The 21089-nt window shown below is 51.3% G+C and overlaps 1 protein-coding gene and 1 long non-coding RNA gene across 13 annotated transcripts in view; one reads left to right on the forward strand and one right to left on the reverse strand.

Annotated features, from left to right (window-relative positions):
- The window catches only part of LOC116079282, a 10966-nt gene extending 9996 nt beyond the window's left edge, over nt 1-970 (forward strand). Inside the window, exons 4-5 of the long non-coding RNA XR_004113858.1 lie at nt 114-246; nt 784-970. This is a non-coding gene — a long non-coding RNA (uncharacterized LOC116079282). The remainder of the gene's footprint in view (nt 1-113; nt 247-783) is intronic.
- The window catches only part of Rbfox3 (RNA binding fox-1 homolog 3), a 436622-nt gene that overhangs the window by 126527 nt on the left and 289006 nt on the right, over nt 1-21089 (reverse strand). For 4 of the 12 annotated variants that reach the window (XM_031355193.1, XM_031355195.1, XM_031355194.1 and 1 more), the window contains exon 4: nt 896-935. The exons of the other annotated variants lie outside the window; for them this stretch is intronic. The gene's annotated coding sequence lies outside the window, so the exon portion shown is untranslated. The remainder of the gene's footprint in view (nt 1-895; nt 936-21089) is intronic. 12 annotated transcript variants of the gene reach the window in all.

A 21089-nucleotide genomic window follows, 5' to 3' on the forward strand; every position in this document is an offset into this window, starting at 1 on the left:
CCACCACATGGTGTAAGTGCTGGGAACGGAACACAGCCACGTGCATTGCAGGCAAGCGCTCTGCCTACTGAGTCTCATCCGGGCTTTATTTGTTCTCTTTTTGCATTGTCCAGCCCCAGGTATTCGGGACCACTGCACCACTGGCTCAGACGCAACCTCAGACCCAAGAGCTCAACAACAGGAAGCTGGACCCAGACCCAGACCCAGGAGCTCCGCAAGCAGGAAGCCCCGCCCCTAGGCGCACAGGTGTGTGGTAGGAGGTGGGGTGGGCTGAAAAGTCATACTTTCTAATTTTTTTTCCACAACCCATCTCCATCCTTTGGACAGCACCCCTCCCTCACTTCAAGTAAAACTTTTTTGTAACTCCATGAAGAAGAGGAGTTGCTGGTGGAGGGCGAGCCAAGAAGAGCACGAGGTGATCTAGCTTCTCACAATGTCCAGCCTCCTTGTGGGGCTTAGCACCTGGAACTGGGCTGGTTTCCATAGTTCCCGCTCCAGGAGGCTGGGTCAGGGAGAGGAGTTAGACGGTAGGCTCTAAGACTGTGCTGCCCCGGGGATGGATGGGCACACCGAATAACTGAGAGGGGGTGGGATGGCGAGTGAGTGAGGGGTGGGGCCAGGAAGGAGCTGCCTAAGAACAGGCTCCTCTGACCACTGCCCAGATCTTTTAGGCTTTTCTACCCTTGAGCCTCCTTCCTTACAAAATTCAAACCTATCTCCCGGGGAACGAGAGAAGAGATATGAAAATTCCCCTGCCCTCCCCCAATCTTTCCTTCCCCCTAGCCAGTGGGAAACCCCAGCAATTCCTGGCGCTCACCACCAGCAGCTCCTGAGATGTTGAACATGCTCGTATCTGTCAAAAACCATTCAGGAAGAAAAGAGAAAGTCTTTATACCTTTTATTCAGCCAATTTTCCCGGAGGCGCTCTGGGCTCTCTAAGAAAAGAGAAAGAGAAAGCAGAGAATTACAATCAGCTTGCCTGGCCCTTGTGCATCTGGGAGCGGGTGCTGCTGGCTCCGGGGGGAGGGGGCAGAAGGCGGAGGCGGGAGCACCCTCTCCCGGGAGGAGAAAGCCTGCCCAGGTGAGAAGGGTTCCGCAGCATCTCAAGCTTGGCCGGAAGTCAAGGCATCATTTAACACGCGAAGGGAAACAAGCAGGGGTGTCACCCGCCCTTTCTAAACTTTTGTCTCCTGTGACTTTGGGATGTTTCTGTTGTTCCTTTTCTTTTGTTCCCTCCTCCCCCGCCTCCGCCCTAAGGGATCTTGAATTTATCCACAAATGACCACTCTGGATATTGATTCCCAACTTGGGCTTCTGTTGCTACAAGACAACTAGTATGCGTGGTATGAGGGGTATGCTGGTCACTGTCCCTGTGCGATCATCTTATGCAAATTAATTCTAATACCTACGAAAGGAAAGACAGCTAATACAGCCACATCCTTGATCTACAAGCAGCTATTGTGTGCTGTTTGAAGCTAGGTACAGCCTCTGGTAGCCTCCATCAGCAGGAGTGATTTGGAACTAAGGATAGACAGTCGTGGGCCATGCTCATTCACATTGCCATCCATGGACCTGTAGCCAAACATTCACAGAGGGATTTCTGTGGGCTGAGAGGGTCACACATGTTCTGGTCACCAACCCTAGTATCTCAGGAGGACACTTAGGAGCTTAGAAAGAAATGTGTGTGTGTGTGTGTGTGTGTGTGTGTGTATGCGCGTGTGTGCACTTGTGCTTGTGTGTGTGCATGTGCCTGTGTATGTGTGTGTGTTGTGCGGCTGTGTTTGTGTGCATTTGTATACCTGCAAGTGTACACACTGTATGTTCTTTGCTGCTACATGTAGATTTTCCTTGTGTGTTCTTATGAAGTCTCAGAGTTGCCTGTGCACACGGTTTCGGAACACTTGTGATCACAGTCAGGCACATGCGCAGCAGCTGGCACCTCAGCTGATTCCCAAAGCCCAGGTCAGAGCATCCACAGTGTCACACTGCCATCTCCATTTCCTGCTTCTAGAATGCTCCCACCTCTTCCAAAAGCCTATTTGTGTGTGTTTTGTTTCTGTTTTAATTTTATTTGTGTGTGTTGGTGTTTCACCTGCTTGTCTGTATGTACATCTGTGTGCAGAGCCACTGGAAGCAAGAAGATGGTTCAGATCTTCTGAAACTGGCATTATGGGCGGTTGTGGGCCACTTGGTGTGGATTCTGTGTGTCCAGAGGCCCAGGTCAGTCCCCAGCACCCTTCCATAACTCCAGTTCTAGGGGATCTGGCATCTTCTTCTGGCCTTCTGAGGTATGAGGCATGTGGTGGTTTGAATAGATTTGGCCCTCACAGATTCATATGTTTGAAGGCTTGGCCATATGGAGTGACACTCTTAGGAGTTTTGGCCTTGTTGAGGGAGTGTGGGCTTTGCGGTCTCCGAGGAGAACCCCCTTCTAGCTGCCTTCGGATTGAGGCGTAGAACTCTCAGGATCTCCTGCACTACGCCTGCCTGCATGCTGCCATGCTTCCCACCATGATGATAATGGACTGAACCTCTGAACCTGTGAGCAAGCCCCAATTAAATGATCGCCTTTATAAGAGTTGCCTTGGTCATGGTGTCTCTTCACAGCAGTGAAACCCTAACTAAAATAAGGCATGCACATGATATATATGTATATATAATATGCATGCAGTCAAACTGCTCGTACACACATAGTAAAATAAATAATAAAAACATTAAAAAGCAGCGTGTTCTTGTCTACTCAACCAGCTCTCCAGCCCCTGTATGTGGATTTTTTTTTTTTTTTAATTTAGCAGAAGTAGGATAAAGTGAAGCACTCCTGGCTGAAAGGTAGTTGGACTAAGCATCTTTCTTGAGCTCTAGAAAAATCACCATCATTATCTCTATCCACATTACCATAAAGTGAAGGTGACTGTGGGCATTTATTTTGCATGGGCATGCCTTACCCAGCCCCCTCCACAGCCACAGACGGAGGGCCCTTTCTTCCCCTTCTGACTTTTTATAAGAAAAATCTGAGGTCCAAATCGATATTACACCAGCCGGGTCGCCCACTGTGACCCCACCCCAAGCACTGCGGCCCCACCCCCACTATGGCCCCACCCCAAGCACTGCGGCCCCACCCCCAAGCACTGCGGCCCCACCCCCAAGCACTGCGGCCTCTCTTTAGAAGGTGGGAAGGAGCATCCTTCTCCTGGGGAAGCAAGAATGAAGATGGGCTTGGCTGACTCTCTACTGGAGTCTGTCAATCTCCATGGTAACTAACACCTGGCTGTTTCATAAGCAACCCAGCTCAGAGTCACAGCCAGGAGGGCTATGGGCCGAGGGACAGCTGGATTTGAACTAGGCTCTGGGAAGGCCGTCACCGGGGAGGTCCGCCACGTACGATGGCAAAGACTGCATTGGCTCTTGAGGTATTTTCATGTTTAAGTGACTTGGTGGGGTAGGTGTGTGTTGGAAGGCACTTCGAAGAGAGCCATCCATTTTGAAACAAGACGGATGGGTTGAGAGACTCCCACTGATTGCTGCTTCTTTCAAGCCTGGAGGGAGTAGTCTCAGTGCTGACTGAATTAATCCATAAGGGGACTTGTCCTCCCAACCGAGTACGATTTCCCTCCGTTCACATCAGCCCTGAAGCACAAACATGGCCAGGGAGCTGGGTCTGCAGTCACTTCTCGAGAAGGGGAAGGGCCCACTGCCCTGCTGGGGCTCAGTGAACTCAGGACTGACAGGAGAGCTAGGCATAACAGCCTCATCTTCCCTGTACCCCTTTCCCTCAGCCAGCATTCCCCCTATAGCTGTGCCAGACCCTGGGATTTCCAGTGTCTGGGCAGCACTGGCAGGGATGAGCAGGGCAAAGTGCCCCGCTGTCCCGGGCCTGACTGTCCAGTTTCCTGCTGTCCCCGTCCTGACTGTTCAGTTCCAAGTCACTCAGAGTCTGCAGAGCCACTGAAGGTGTCTGATGGCTCTTGCGCAGTCAAAGTCAAATATTTCAAAGCTATTTGGCACATGCTTATGGACCCAGGACACATTGGGAGGCTTGGAGGATGGGACCCCTTCTCTGTCTCCCCAAAGCCGCTGTATTTGGAGAGCAGCCGGACTAGAGGGGTAGCCAGGGGGTTGCTGAGCCAAGTGCTCCCACCAAATATGGCAGCTGGGTTCATTTTCCTCGTTCCTAGATATAGCCTGTTTATCTTCCATTCTTTTGCCGAGTCTCCAGAGTCACAGAATTCCCTATTCTCTCTGGATGCCATGCTGCACAGGCAGGAAGCTGGTCTCATAGAGATCTAGCCTCTGAGTCACATCACCCAGAGCCTGGGTCTTGCTGTGTTAGACTGAATGTGGGCTCCACCCTGAGCTTAGTGTATCCTACCTTCTGACCGTCCATTGTTTCCCCTCAGCCGGCTTGTCTGTTCCACCTGCCTGTTCCTGGGAAGGGAGAGAGCACCTCCTTGACCGTGTTCTGATGGATGTGTGGACAGCGCTTAGCTTCGCTAGTGAATGACTCTCAGCCATTCACAAGACTGACAGTTATGGTCATTTTTGCCTCAGTGAATCAGGTCCAAGGGCGGCCGTGAACACACTGTCCACCGCGTCACAACAGAGCAAGTCAGCAGGCTTTAGGGTTATCATACTGTCACACTGCCCCCTGCCAGTGTCTCCAGGTCAATCTGGGAGCTACAGACTTCCAGCTCCCCCTGGGGGAGCCTGGCCAGACAGGCGGCTCCCTGATGGGCCGGCTCTTCAATGAGCTTTCTGTCTTCCCTCTGACCCTTTCTCTGTGCCCCCCTGCTGGTGAGAATGTGCCACACTGTAGAGGTCACATCTTAAAGGCCCTGGTGTCTCCGTAGCCTGGCACGGAGGCTGCTATAGATGGGAGGCAGGACATGGCTATCTGCTGAGTGAATTACAATGCCTGGGCGGGCAGATGAGTATTTGCCTCTGGAGCCAGAGCTGGTCTCCTATGTTGAATGTGGGATCAGCTCTGTTCAGAGGAGTGTGCATTGCCAGTGAGCGGATGCTTCCACCTTCCTTCCCACATCCATTCAGTCCTCACTAAGTCCATGCTTCCAGCTCCCTCCACCCCATGCCATCTCCACTGCATGCTTCCAGCAGCCCCCCTCCAATCTAGTCTCCAGCTTCTGCTCTTCCCCTCTAGGGGAAACACCTCCAGGTATTTCCTGGAAGTACTCCTGAACACCTGCCTTTTCCTCACTATCTAACACCCACAGCACAGAGGCTCTGGCCTCCCAGAGCCCTTTACCCATCAAGCATTTTGGTCTTTAGAAATTAACCTGGGACCTGCTTGTACAACCTTTGGAACGAAAGAACATGTCTCTATCAGCAAAACCCATTTTGGTGTGATCACACGAAGTGACCCACCAGATAAAGTCTCCTCAAGCTGCCATGAGGAGGATGCCTGCTCACAGGCACCTACTTAGCTTTGCACCTCTGGCACCCTCTTCCTCCCCGGCTAGGTACCCACTTGGTGGATAGAGGGTGGGAGTGTGAAGGCCTAGGAACAGACTAGGATTGGTGTGTCTTCATTTTTTTTTTTCCTGTTAGGGTTTCCACATGTGAATCTGATGGTCATCATTTGACCCACAACTGTGGCTCCCCCACTCCCATCAACCTTTGCTTTCAGTTTCTGCAAGGCCTTAAAGGGACAGCTTGGGCGCCAACCCCCTTGCTGCACTGGAGTACGTGGCACTCTTGGGTGCTGTCCCCTTACTGCAGTTGGCAAGGAGACCCTCCTGACAGGACGGACCCAGGACCCTCTGCTGTGACTGTCACAGGCTGTCCGACAGGCCTCTCCCTAATGATCCCAAGCCCCTCTAGGAGGAGAGCCGCCTGGAGGCTACAGAAGGCACTTACAAACCTTTGCCTGTGATGCTTTGGATTTTATTAAGCGATCCATTTCTGCTTGCTCCCTGAGGGAAACTGGGAGGTGAAGGGCGCAATTTTATAAATAAGAAATTAACTGGGGGGTAGCTTAACTACAACTTTGGATGGTGATGATCGTGATGGGGGAGCCATGTTGACCTACGGCCGTTTTCTTTTTCTTCTGAGGAGAAATTCACCTGTAGATAGCTGGAAGCAGGTGTGGAGGGGGAGGGTGAGCGGGAGAGGAGAAATGAGGGTTGGGAGGTGGAGGAGAGAGAAGAGAGGCAGGGAGGGAGACAGACAGAGGGGGAGGGGAGGGGAAGTCCCTCCTTGTGGTCCTGTGCCACTGCCAGGGGCATTGGGAGTCCTTGAAGCGTCTGGCTACCAGAGGACACCTGGCTGCATTGAGCTCTGAGCACCCAGTTGCACATGTGTCTATACAGGAAACTCCTTAGGAGAATTGTAGAGCAGCAAGGATTTGGGGATCCCAGCCTCCTCTCTCAGGAAGCCCGGCAGGATTCAACAATCCAGTGGTCCCCTAATTCCACATCCATCCCCCTCAAGGTTCCTCCAGGTCCACAGCTCTCCCAGTGCAGTGAAACTTGAGTGGATACTATTGTGTAGCTTGTAATGACAGGACCCACAACAGCACTGGCTGACGCCACCTAGCACAGCCAGGGACTGTGCCCTTCTGAGACTATACTATTAATGAAATCAGTATGTGGTGGGTGCTAGAATCATTTCCAGTTTCTTTCTTTGTTTGTTTGTTTTTGTTTTTCGAGACAGGGTTTCTCTGTGTAGCCCTGGCTGTCTTGGAACTTACCCTGTAGACCAGGCAGGCTGGCCTTGAACTCAGAAATCCACCTGCCTCTGCCTCCCAAGTGCTGGGATTAAAGGCATGCACCACCACCGCCTGGCTTCCAGTTTCTAAGTGACAGATCTGACACTCAGCCAGGTGAAGCAGCTGGCCCAAGTCCCGCGGGCAGGGTAGACTAGAGTGTGGCTTCCTCTTGACCAGCGGCTCACTCTGGGCTGTTTGCTCTGTGTGGGTCCTGCCAATATGGGGCCTGCAGTATCAGCTTGTGTGTGGAGAGCAGGCCTACCTTCTCTTGGGACAGATTCTACATTCCACCTGATCATTACTGGCTCCAGCTCTGATGACTGCAGGCCTAGGATGTGCATGGCCTTGGTACCCAACACAGCCCACAGCCTTCCTTCTGTCTGCAACAACCTAGACCGTCTTTACTCTGAGCATCTGAAGACGGCTGGTTCTCCTGCTAGCTTCTGCAAGGCCTGAGTGCTTTAACCAGTGTCCGGAGGATCTGGATGCTGTCAACTGTTTCTGCTGCGTATGAGGTTCTATCGGAGGGATGAGGCCAGCTGGCACCTTGTACCCCCATTTCTCTTTTGTATTCACTGAGCCAAACACAAACCTGTGGATGGAAGGGAGCTCACTGAGCAGTGGGAGGCAGTGGCAGGTGGGCGGCAGTGGAGGGGGGCTAACAGTTTCTAAGCTAGACCGTGGATGCCACTGTGGATTGTATCTAGCCCTCTCCACCAAGGTCCAGCACTGGGCCATTTCAAGTCTGCAGATGTCTTCCACACATGGATGAGATGGATGCCAGCCAGTTATTCTGGGCAGGAGAGTGTCTCTCATGCATTCGTGTCTACCCAGAACCCCAGAGTACAACCTTATTTGGAGATGTGTTTTTTGTAGATATAACTGCTTAGGTCACCATCGGCTCAGGGTGAGCTCCACTCTAATGACCAGTGTATTTACAAGAAGAGGCGATGACACAGAGAGGCTTACACAGACAGGAAGGTGGAGGCAGAGGCCTGAGTGATGCATCTGTGAATGGAGGAAGGGAAGCCCATGCCATCCAGAGAGGCTGGCAGCGTCTAGGAAGGCCCTTCCCCTAGAGCCTCCGGATAAAGCCAGTCTTGTCCAGCCTCAGCTCTAGACTCTGCCTTTCTTTCCAGCTTCTGGGTCTAGACCTGGGAAGTCAGACCACCCGTTTCGGCTCACTCATCTTGGACAGACACCCCACCATTCTTCCCTGTAAAATTCTGGCCAACCTTTTTAGTGGAAAGCTACACAGGAACCATCAGAGCACTGCTGTTTCCAACTGAGCAGGGGCTGGGCACCACGGTAGCCACACCCAGCCCAACTTGGAGCCCTAGGACAATTCCCTCAAGGAGTATTCTGTGGATTTTTTTTCAATTATGGAATAACATGCATAATGTTTAGTGTCGTATCATTTCTGGGTGTTTGAAGCCTTGTGCAACTGTGGCCATTATCTCTACAACTCTTCATCCTTTTAACCTGCTCCACATTGGAGGTTGAATTCCACCCTCCTTTCCCGGCTCCCTTTCTACTTTATTTCTCTTTTTAATCACACTTATTTGATGTGTGGGTATGCACACACACAAACACACACACACTCACACTCATGCCTGGGCACACACATGAAAATCATGTGAGTCCTGAGATCAGACTCCATAGCCCGAATCACCCTCTGAGCCTTCTCACTCCTCTCTACTTTCTGTCTGTGCATTTGATAACTCTAGGACCCCATTATATTCTGAATGCAACATGTTCCCTGTGGTTCACATGTTTGAACATGTGGTCCAAGCTAGAGGAGCTGTCCTGAGATCTTTGGGACACAGACCCCCATAACCCTCCCCTCCTCATGCTTTCTAGCTGGTGATCACAGACCACTGGGGCAGGGTTTGAGGGTTATACCCAGTCCTGTTTCTCATCCCGACTCTGCCACCTATGTGCTAATGTGTGCAGAGCTGGGATCTGCCACCTATGTGCTAATGTGTGCAGAGCTGGGATGCACACTCGGCTGCTGTGGTAGATCATATCCTTGAAACCAGGAGCTCAAATCTTTCCCCCTGAGGCTGCTTCCATCAGGCATCTTGTCACCATGAGAAAAATAACCAGTGCGGTCCTGTAATCACTGGGTTCATGTAGAAACCAGTGCACTCCTGTATCCAGGATCTTATAGAAACCAGTGCACTCCTGTATCCAGGATCTTATAGAAACCAGTGAGCTCCTGTAGCCAGGATCTTATAGGAACCAGTGCACTCCTGTATCCAGGATCTTATAGAAACCAGTGCACTCCTGTATCCAGGATCTTATAGAAACCAGTGAGCTCCTGTATCCAGGGTCTTATAGAAACCAGTGCACTCCTGTATCCAGGGTCTTATAGAAACCAGTGCACTCCTGTAGCCAGGATCTTATAGAAACCAGTGCACTCCTGTAGCCAGATCGTATAGAAACCAGTGCACTCCTGTAGCCAGGATCTTATAGAAACCAGTGCACTCCTGTAGCCAGGATCTTATAGAAACCAGTGAGCTCCTGTAGCCAGGATCTTATAGGAACCAGTGCACTCCTGTATCCAGGATCTTATAGAAACCAGTGAGCTCCTGTAGCCAGGATCTTATAGGAACCAGTGCACTCCTGTATCCAGGATCTTATAGAAACCAGTGAGCTCCTGTAGCCAGGGTCTTATAGAAACCAGTGCACTCCTGTAGCCAGGGTCTTATAGAAACCAGTGCACTCCTGTAGCCAGGGTCTTATAGAAACCAGTGCACTCCTGTAGCCAGGGTCTTATAGAAACCAGTGAGCTCCTGTAGCCAGGATCTTATAGGAACCAGTGCACTCCTGTAGCCGGGGTCTTATAGAAACCAGTGAGCTCCTGTATCCAGGATCTTATAGAAACCAGTGAGCTCCTGTATCCAGGATCTTATAGAAACCAGTGAGCTCCTGTAGCCAGGGTCTTATAGAAACCAGTGCACTCCTGTAGCCAGGATCTTATAGAAACCAGTGAGTTCCTGTATCCAGGGTCTTATAGAAACCAGTGAGCTCCTGTATCCAGGATCTTATAGAAACCAGTGCACTCCTGTATCCAGGATCTTAAAGAAACCAGTGAGCTCCTGTATCCAGGATCTTATAGAAACCAGTGCGCTCCTGTATCCAGGATCTTATAGAAACCAGTGCACTCCTGTATCCAGGATCTTATAGAAACCAGTGAGCTCCTGTAGCCAGGGTCTTATAGAAACCAGTGCACTCCTGTATCCAGGATCTTATAGAAACCAGTGCACTCCTGTATCCAGGATCTTATAGAAACCAGTGCACTCCTGTAGCCAGGGTCTTATAGAATTTGTCCTTTTGCATCTGGTGTGGATCACTACCAACGATCTCCTCAGGGTTCATCATGAGGTAACTGGTGCCAGTCAGGGTTTCTTCCCTTCTAATGTTCAGACTATCTTTCCTGGAATAACAATGCACTTGTTATTCCATTCTTCTCTCTAGGACCATCTGTATTTTCAGTTGCTTTTTAAGGCAATGGGTCTGATAACTGGCCACATTCCCCATTTTGCTTTTATGACTAGTAAGTTCAGAAAAGAGGTTAGAGGCTCAAGTTTGCTATTCAAAGCCCACTTTAGCTTGATTTTAGAGCCCACTCTTTCCAACGCTCTGACTCTGATGTCAAGAACTGACTTCATGAGGATACAACAACAGATGCCAAGTGCAAACAGAAAGATGGGCACACGAGTTAAAAGTTGTCTACAGGGTCAAGTGGGCATCACATTGGAAGAGAGGTACCCAGCCACCTTGCCATCTAGGCATGCACACAGACATAATGTGTGTGAGGGATGCAGTCCCCACTCCCCGGGGGCTCACGCTGAACCTACAGACACCTCCCTGTCTGCCCCGCAGTTTCTTGGTTCATCTCCCTCTTTGGCATCTGACTGTGCCGAGAACCGATGTCCTTAATGCAGATGGAGGGCCATGGGGCTCTTTGAACTTCCTTCCATGGAGCTGGGCTCTGCACACCTAGTATTCTTTCCCACTCAGCTAAAACAACTTAATATTGGCCACATCTGGGCAGCTGTCCAGTCTTTACTTGGTGGGCACATCTTGCCTCCTGTCCCACTTGTTTCCTTTAAAAGCATGCCTTTCTTCAAGGTGGAGGACTAGCCAGGACAGTGTCCCTGGCTGATGTCAGGATGGGTGTGTATGCCACAGGCCCCTTGAGTCCCAGATGGCATCCCCTAGGAGGTGGGAAGTGGGGTCTACTCATCTCTCTCCTTGGGGTGGGCACTGCTTAGACTCTGAGCTTCTTCACTGGGGGAGATGGAGGTGGGCTTTGTTAATACTAAGGGCAGGGCTTGAAATATAGTCTGGTGGTAGAATGCTTGCTTAGCATGCCTGAGGTCCTAGGTTGAATTCACATCTCTACAGACAGACAGACAGTCACAGACAGACAGACAAATAAACCCCAACACAAGGAAGACAGCACCTTGCAGCATGCACAGACTTCTTTGATGAGCATGTTTTGGTATCAATAATTTAGATGTGGCCTTTCTCCTTTGGGAGACTGGGAAAATCTCATTTCCTAAGCAAATCCCCCAATAAACCACCCTATTAACTCCTCTGAGATGCCTGAAAAATCTGTCTCAATCGACAAACCTACACAATGCAAGTTGAGAATGGGGCTGAGTGGAGAGAGAGCTGTGGGTAGTGTCCCTAGAGGCTACGGGGAAGTGGCAAGGGGCATCCCGGGACTGGGGATGGTTCTCAACCTACCTTGTGTGGGTGCTAAAGGGTCGTCGCAGGGAACATGCCCAAGTTGTTTGAGTTTAAACAACTAGACCACCTATGGCTGTAGATGAAACTTCCCAGGTATAAACTTGGGAAGAGACTGGGGTCTTGGAGGCTGCAACTCCTCCAGCCCCGGAGGAAAGGAGGGAGGAGGGGGGCTGGCATGTCACGCCCATCTCCCTTCAGGTGGAGACTGGCACCAGCCCCGGCAATTCCTTTACCTTCAGGGCTCTTGGATTATTCACTTGTAGAGTGGTGTGAACATGCACGCCTCTCTCTCTCTCTCTCTCTCTCTCTCTCTCTCTCTCTCTCTCCCCCTCTCTCCCTCCTTCTCTCTCTTTCTCTCTATCTCCCCCCTCTCTCTCCCTCTCTCCCTCCCTCTCTCTCTTTCTCTCCCTCTCTCTGTCCCTCCCTCTCTCTCTTTCTCTCCCTCTTTCTCTCTCTCTCTCCCTCCCTCTCTTTCTCTCCCTCTCTCTCTCCCCCTCTCTCTTTCCCTCCCTCTCTCTCTCCCTCTCTCTCTCCCTCCCCCCCCCTCTCTCTGTGTGTGTGTGTGTGGTGTGTGTGAGTGTGTGTGTGGCAGGGGGAGGCCAGTCCTCAGAGATCACATGTGCATTGTGCTTGTTTGCACGGTGATTTCTGTCTTCCAGGAATGTGATACAAACCTGAGTGAAAGCAACATCACTTCCATAAGATAGACTATACCCCAGCCTTAGCTAGTTTCATTGGACGTCAGGAATCATTGTAACAGAACCAACAGCAACTGCTGGGCACCAGCCTTGCCCAGGCTTGCAAGGTCACTGCAGGACACTTTGCAAATCTTATCCAATCCCAGAAAGTCCTGCTAGGTGATAGTTCAGCCTTTAGGCACCTGTGAGGGGGTTCAAGTCCCACCATGGCCATTGGCCTTAAGCATCTGTCTTATGGGGAGATTTTACCAGTAACTTTTCTTGTAGCTGTAACAAAATACAAAAGCAACTTTAAAAAGTCACAGTTGAGGGTACAGTCCGTTGAAACGGGGAGACCTGGCAGCATGAGCTTAAGGGTTGCTCACATGGTGCCCACAGCAGGAAGTGGGGAAAGATGGTTACGGGGTTCAGTTCGCTTCTTACCCAGTTTGGGGTTTCAACCCATGGGATGGCGCACACACACTCAGGGTGGGACTTTCTGTCCCACCTTTTCCCTCACAGACATGCCAAGACATCTTTCTTCTAGGCTATTCTAGATCATATGATGACCATCCACATTAATCACCAGAGACCGAAGCTGGAGTGTGTGAGTGACCCGCAAAGCAAGCCAGTGTCCAGTCTTTAAGCAGGCCCCAACTCTGTGACTTCCTCTCCCGTCTCAGAGCCCTGCAGGCCCAGAGGGCAGCCTAAGCTCCGTTGGCTACTGCCCGTCCTCTCACAGAGGTCTCATGTCTGCCAGTATGGATAGGGCTGCTCTAGTGCGGCTGCCCCCATCGCATCGGCAGCATGCTTGCCTCCTCCTGCCGCTGACACAGTACTCCAGAGACACACTCCCTCCCAAAACCTATCCAGCCCTGCAAATCCATCTCTGGAACTACAGAGGAGCCCGGGGACCGAGCAGTTTCTGCTGCGGTTGGGCTGTTGGCAGCTACTGTGTGCTTAGATCTCAGAGCTAGCTCTTGCTTGTGCTTGGGCTGCAGTTTGAGCCGTGCGGAGTTGCTGAGCTACAAGCAACGTCAGGACCTGCTGTTAACCACTCCCTGTGGTCAGTGCATCCTGGCCACTGGGCTCCAGCTCTGCCACTCCAGCTGCCTTTGCTTTGGCCCGTGAGCCTGGCTGCCCCTGGAGGGCAGCCCTCCCCGAGCTAGCTCATTCGTAGAGATTCCTAACAGCAAGTCTGGGAGGGTGCTTACCTCTAGTTCAGGGTTCCAAGATTCCAGGCTGCTGTTCAATCCTTCCAGGGCCAGGTACTAGATACTTTGAGATAACTGCTGAAGTCAAGAGCCTATGGCTAAGGTTTAATCCAGTCAATCAAGCTTGCAGAGGTTCATCTGTCCTATCTTTAGAAACCGAAGGTAGGCTCTTGCCTGTGTCCCCCTGTTCCATCTGCCCCTTACACTAACCAGCTTAGTTCCTTCCTGTGTAGTTCAGGTTATACTGTGACTCCTGAAATCCTCTCATAGTCTGGGCATCTTACCATATAGAGAAAAACCAAAACCCCACACACTCAACCCCCACCCCACCCCAACAAGCCTGGAACTTGTCTCACAAGCATGAAGGCCTGAGGTTGACACCCCCCCCCCCCAGAATACACATACAAATGCAAGGTATGGTGGTCTGCGCTTGTAACTTCAACTCTGGAGAGGCAGAGACGGGCAGACTCCTGGGGGTTGTCGGCTGGTCAGCTTAGCCTAACTGGTGAGCTCCAGGCCAAACAAAGCAGGGCCTAGGGTGACATCCTTGAAAATTACATGAGATTGTCCTCTGGCCTTCACAAGCATGCACACTCATGTGCACATGCACTTAGATCTGCATTTACAGATATCAACACAGACATACACAGACACACACAGACACACACAGATACACACAGATACATACACAGACACACACACAGACACACACACAGACACACACACAGACACACACACAGACACACACACAGACACACACACAGACACACACACAGACACACACACAGACACACACGCACAGATACACACACAGACACACTCACACAGACACACACACACAAACACACTCACACAGACACACACACAGACACACACACACAGACAGACATACACACACAGACACATACACACACACACAGACACATACATACACACACACACACACACACACACACACACAGTTTTTAAAAGTCTGATCAGTCTCCCTCCAGCCCCCTGACCCCACCACCATACCCACTAGTGTGTCTCTAAGGATCATGGCTCCTGTAAAACAGTCAGTTTTAAGGGATAGCATTCAGAGCCTCCCCGGGGGTGGAGAACAAGTTAGCTCTTAGTTTAGCTCGGAAGCACTGCAGAGCCACCTTTGGGAAAAAAAAAAAAACTAATTCACTTTCAGGATTAACACCTCTGTGCTCATCAATTTCGGGTCTTCTGCAAAGGGTGTCAGAAGTAAGAGGCAAACATGGATTTTTTATCAAACTCAGATCCTGGTGCTCGTCTGCCTGCAACTAACCCACATGGACAAGCAGCTAATTTGCAGACGGTGCCTGGATTGACAGTTCCGTTTATTTAATAACAGATAGCTCCTGTCTCCCAGGCTTCTGCTCATATACAAAGTCTTTGCTGAGACGGAAAACATGATAAATTGTGGATGTGTTTACTCTTACAGTCCCGAGGCCCCGGGGCTAATGGTCAGAACTTCAGATAATAATAACAACAGAAACAACCTTTTGGGTTGTTCTTTTGGGAAAGTCTCTAATGAGGACAGTTAAGTAAGCAGATAGCAGAGTGTGGGTGGCAATGTCCCCATGGGCAGATTCACTTTGGTGGCTGTTCAACACTGCGTGGATATTCGCTTCACTGGATAAATGTGGGGTGGGTTTCATGCATCTTGCCTCTTGGTTTTGAAAAATCAATAGGGTGGGTACACCCCAGGAAAGGATCTCATAGGGGCTCCCTTAGATTGATGCTTCAGGGTGTCTAATACCAGCCCAGCCTCCTTAGCCAGCATCCCTGACTCAGCTCTTCATGGGGGTACATCCTTTGGATTTGGACAATCAGTCGTGTGCTTAGGTGTCTTAGGGTTTTACTGCTGTGAACACACACCATGACTAAGGCAACTCTTATCAGGACAACATTTAATCGGGGCTGGCTTACAGGTTCAGAGGTTCAGTCCATTATCATCAAGGTGGGAACATGGCAGTGTCCAGGCAGGCATGGTGCAGGAGGAGCTGAGAGTTCTACATCTTCATCTGAAGGCTGCTAGCAGAATACTGACTTCCAGGCAGCTAGGATGAGGGTTTTAAAGCCCACACACACAGTGACACACCTACTCCAACAGGGCCACACCTCCTAATAGTGTCACTCTACGGGCCAAGCACATACAAACCCATCACGCTAGGCTTCATTCTGCTACAAATGTACTTTCTGAGAGTGCCTACGGGTGAATGTTCAGCCCAATATTTTGGGGACCTCATATCATCTCTAATCACTGCAAGTCAGTGGGGGGGGGTGCTCTAGCCCCAGCTTTAGTTGTTGATTGACTTAGTCACTACTGATTAAGCACCCCAAGTTCAGAGTCTCTAGTCATACCCACTTCCCACCCCAGTCCCCAGGTCACCTACATTGTCCCCCAGGTTCTATCCACCCTCCCTTCTTAGCATCTTCTGTGCCTGCCAGCTCCCATCTCTTGCTAGAGTAACACCGCATCTCTGGTCTCTATCCTAGCTCAGATCATTGTCTGTTCCCAGCTCGACAACCATCACAGATCCATTCCCAGTTCCATGCAAACACCTGTTGATTCCCACTATGCTTGGTCATGTTTCAGATCTTTCTTCTCCCAGCCCCTTCTACCCAACACACTCTCATCACAGAATGATCAGGCAGCCTGAGGGATGCTTCTCTCTCTCTCTGTCTCTCTGTCTCTCTGTCTCTGTCTCTCTGTCTCTCTCTGTCTCTGTCTGTGTCTGTCTGTCTGTCTGTCTGTCTGTCTGTCTGTCTGTCTGTCTCTCTCAGCGCAACCGAAGCCTTGTAGCTATGCTGACTCCCAGGCACAGCCATCTCTCTTTGGCTGGCCCATAGCCCACACACATCACTCTCCCTCCAGTAGCTCTGGCCATCCTTCCCCACCCTCTACAGCCTCTTCTCCAGTGGGCATCTGAGGGATTTGTCCAAAGCCCTCTCTTCATTCCTGTAACTCTCTCCCATGAGACATCTTCAACATGCTGGCATCAGTTCCACTCAGCTAGCCATAATGTCTGACTTGGCAGTCCCGACTGGGATTCTGAGAGCTAGGCCCAATCCTCAGATAACTCCAGCCCAATTATGTTCACCTGGGTGCCACAGCCCCAACCCAGACAAGGTCACAGTTCTGGACCATTGCCAAGAATATTGAATGGATCCCTTTGTCAGCCCACAGGGCTGTCTCTGACCAGATGAGCAGATTGCTGGGGTGTTCTTGATCCCTCCGTCCGTCATCACCACCATCTATCAGCCCGACCTCCAGGGTCCATCTGAAGCCAGTCTGTGCCCCTGGCCATGGTCTTTCCCTCTAACCTCAACTGTATCACCTCCCAAGAGTGCCCCCGTGAGGTCAGACACCAGCACTGACACACCACATTTGCCCTGTCATAGCAGGCTAGCAACTAGCCTAGGTCAGTGTCTTCAGTGTCAGGATTCAGAAGCCGCCAACTGGGCTTTCTGAGCCTCCTTCTCCCCCAGAAGCATCCACCATGGGATGGTGGAGCCACATGCACCTGCCGGGCAGGCTGCAGGGATCTGTTGGAAGCCCCACAGCGACAGCTTTGTTCCTGTGGCTGAGAGAACAGTGGTGTGATGTGTGACACCAAACTGTTTGCCAAGTGCCCTTCGTGTGACTGGGGACATGCTGACTGTCTTAGCACAGCGTAAGGAACTGCTCATGCTGGAGGGAGCAAAGGCCACCATGTCAGGGACTTCCTAGCCTCAGGTCAAGGCAGACTTTCCCTCCAGGGCTCTCCACAAGGCAGGCTTCTCAGTCTGCACTCCCCCAAACCCCTTCCCAGGGCCAGCTTCTTGGTGACTGTCAGCCTGCACTCCCCCAAACCCCTTCCCAGGTGTCTTTGCTCCAGCTCTAACCCATCTGGAACCTTCTGCTTCTACTTTCAAGCCTTTGGAACTCCAAGCTCCTGAAGATCTCTTGCTTCCAATTTCTTCTCAGGCACCTGTGACAAAATTGCCACTCAGTGACTCTGGCCCTCATGGATTGAGGAAGAAACCCCGAGTTTACATGTATGTGGAGAGGGCCATGGCTGCTGTAGCTTCCCCTGGGGAGTGAGAAAGGGCAGCCTCCATGTTCAGGAAGGGAACATCCTTGCTGCCATGTCCTAGCCCTGGAAGCGACAGCCATGTTAGTCTCAGTGCCAGTGTGACTAAACATGGGTGGAATAAAGGCTGCTGGGTATCTGGCCTGATTCTGGGGTGCCAAGTCTGTGTTGTCCTGTGGCCTGTGGGTGATCAAGTTCCACAGACAGCAGGAGATAATATTGCTGTGGGGTATGAGGAGGACTTGATCTGTCACCACTGGCTTTGAAGATGAAAAAGGTGTCCAAACCCAAGGGGCCTGTGGAAGTTGGAGATTCCAGGAAGCCATGGTCTCCTAGGATCAATAGAAGGACACAGCCTGGTCTGCACCTCAGTCAAAGTCCAGGGAGACCATTATTTCTCTGACTTCCATTGCTGTACACTGTCATAGGCCTACTGTGTGTTTGTTATAGCAGCGAAAGGAACCTAATGCAGTCCTCTCAGGGGACCAGTGAGGACCACACAGTCCTTCCAGGAGACCACTTGGGGACCACACAGTCCTCCCAGGAGACCAGCTGGGGACCACACAGTCTTATCTCTTCCCATCAGCCCCCTCTCTGGTCCAGGTTCTCACGCTCTGGGAGATGGAGGTTTGCACCACAGTGGACAGAGGACAGCATCAACCTCTCCCAGGACGATTACTCCCCATCAGTCCTTGGGTCCCCAGGCACATTCCTGGTCCACCCATTCCTGAACCTGCCCACCATTGACACTTTCTCTTCAGAGTCCTGAAGCCCTTCCAAGTCATCTTTGAGAGGCATTGGTTTGAGGGACCTCCTGCCTCTCTCCAGGGCTGTTGCCTTGGCGGAGGGTAAGGGCCGAAGACAACCAAGCCTTAACAGTACTCTCTCAGAGTACTGACCCAGTAGAAATGGCTGGCAAGAGGTGGCATGCCTGTTCCTGCCCAGAATGTACTGTATCTCACAGAGGCAAAGCTGGAGGAACCACCCCCGACCCCACCCACCCATGCAGACACGCACTAAAAAGCTATGGATTAATTTATCCTTGAATTATAATCACTTACTAAGATTATCCAGAAAGCCCGTGTCCCTGCACCTCCCCTGTGAAAAGAGCTCTCTCTTTATCTATTTATACCCAGTATATACATAAGCAGAAACGGGGATTTCTTTATGGACCATTAAAGATTTAATGTTTAATTTATAGCCACTTTCTCTGGCGGGGTGTCCAGGCACAATGTCAACATTTTTAATTAAATGAAGTTTTTTTTTTTTTTAATCACAAAGAAAGATATATATTTTAAAAGCCACATTTGAACCAGTTAGCCCAAGCTTGCTGGGAAGAGAGGTCCCCTAGATTCCCAGTCACGGGTTTCCTCAGATCCATACATCGGAGACAATGGCGCAGTAGCGTGATGAGTGCGGAAGCTCATGGGTGTCACATGTTAAAAACTGCCCTCAGCCCTCTTAACTCTGGGTGAGGGTGGGAGGGGACCATGCACACGAGGATCAGGGAGAACCTTTGGACAGATGATCCCATACCTGAGCCTCTCTAAGTGACATGGGCCAGAGTTGGAGCTTCAGAGATCTGCACCCTTGAATCCTCAGCTGGGGACTTGGGCTGCCACTCAGGGATCCCCATCTGCTTCCAAGTTGTCTGAGCACCCCACAGACTCATTTCCACTCAGGCACTGACAGTCCAGCTATAAGCAAAAGCTAGCCAGGCTGGTGAATACGGAGCCAGCCATGGCTGTGTGGGTTACTTCTGCTGGGCCCGAGAGCAATCTGGGATGTCTAGGGGGCTATCTGGTGCAGCACCAGTAGTTAGCTATGTATGCAGAGCTGAGAGCAGGCTGGCCCTTCTCTGGGACCCGGTGGAGGTCCTTTGCTGACTTGATGTGCCCAGGGCTGCATCTTTGTGACTGCCCCACAAGCTGACCCTATACCATCTGACCTCTGACTGACCTTTCTTACTTGTCACCCCCAGCCAGTCTAGTCCTGTCCCAGGACAGGGATTGGGCAGCTGGGTTGCAGTGTAGTCCCATGTGTAGGTGAGACATAAGGTGAGCCATTGAGAGAAGGTCATCTCAGTGAGGCCTCCCCCAGCTGTCCTGCTGAAGCTCACGGGACCCAGTCCCCGAGGGCCCCATTTTCATTCTGATTTTGTCTCTACTATCTGTACCCAGAGCAGAGAAAGGCCATATTCATGTGAACCCAGAGAAGAAATTAGAATCTGCCCGAAGCCAAGGCTAGCATAAGCCAGTGGCCTTTAATGGGGCAGTTCATCTTTCGGGGTGATGGCACTTCCTGAAGAAGACGCTGACTCAGCAACACGTGTCCAGGGCAGTGGGTGGTCAGTAGCCAGTCTCCTATGCAGCCTCTCCTGCTGACACTTGAGTCTCAGGGACTGCCCCTCTCTCCTGATCTCCCCCCGACCCCCATGCTGCAGTTCTCCCCAGAGAGACAGAAGCAGGCACTGCCCAAAAGTGAGGCTCCTCAATTCCTTCAGACACACAGGGACTAGGACTCTGGATCTGGAGATTAGGACCAGCTTAGCTCCTCAGCCAGCAGCATCTCTCTACCATCTTCTGCCTCTTCCAGTCACCTTGCAATCACCCACTCAGATTCTCCCAACTGCTTCCAATACCATGAGCTGCCACAGTGTGGATGGGCAGAGCTGGTGGAGCCGCTGCCCATGAGGAAGCTCCAGCTTGCCTCTGGAGTACCTCCCCCACAACCTTCATTCTTTGTTGAGGTCAGGATACTTCTCCCCTCCCCCCTCCAAGCTCGGAGCTTTCCCACAGGGAGGTAAGCTTACAGTCTCTGGGGCTTTGATTCCCATAAACCGCCCTTCATTTCTCATGTGAAGCCACTTTAATTACGAAGCTAAATAACGAGAAGGAAATATTAAAATTAAAAAAAAAAAAATCCCTACACAAAGCAAGTTTGCCTGTGCTGGCCACCGCTCCCAGCGTCAAGGCAGAGAGGGGAAAGCACCATGCCACTCACTAAAAGCATGTGTCACTAAATCAATAATTCATTTACTTTAATGAGATAAGTACTTTGAAAACTAATTGTGAACCTGCTCCATTTACTCCGGCCCTTAATGTAAATCGCAGCCACTGCTGTGGGAAGGAGAGAGTTGAGACGGAAGACATCGACGTTTCCCCGCTTCCTCTAAAAAACAGAAGGAAGTCCTTCACTCTGGGGCAGGTATCTGGGGGGACCTGGGGGGCCAGTCGCTCATCCTCTCCGGCAGGGTGTAGCATAGCATGGGAGCCCTTACACCTCACCCCACAACCAGGAGAGAGGGGGAGTCACGAGGAAGCAGAAACCCTGGTCGTGGACCACTGGTCCTAGGAAGTGACTGTCCTGGGGCCTCCAGAGACTCTGATGGTTTGAGGCTGAGCTGAGCGATGCTCCAAGCAGCTTCTCCCCACAGCCCTGAGGCTCAGCAAGAATGCACAACTCTAGAAGCAGGAGGCAGAGATGAGTGGCTTAGCTCGAGAAGTCCCAAAGGTTCGCAGTGTTCCAGTAACTTCCCGAGCCGATGAAGCAGGAGCAGGAAGGTGCTCCGCTTAGCAGGAAGGTGCTCCGCTTAGCATGGGCTCTGGGTATCAGCTGCTGTGTGTGGCTT

The sequence above is a fragment of the Mastomys coucha genome, unplaced genomic scaffold (assembly GCF_008632895.1).
Source record: "Mastomys coucha isolate ucsf_1 unplaced genomic scaffold, UCSF_Mcou_1 pScaffold5, whole genome shotgun sequence".
Taxonomy (NCBI): domain Eukaryota; kingdom Metazoa; phylum Chordata; class Mammalia; order Rodentia; family Muridae; genus Mastomys; species Mastomys coucha.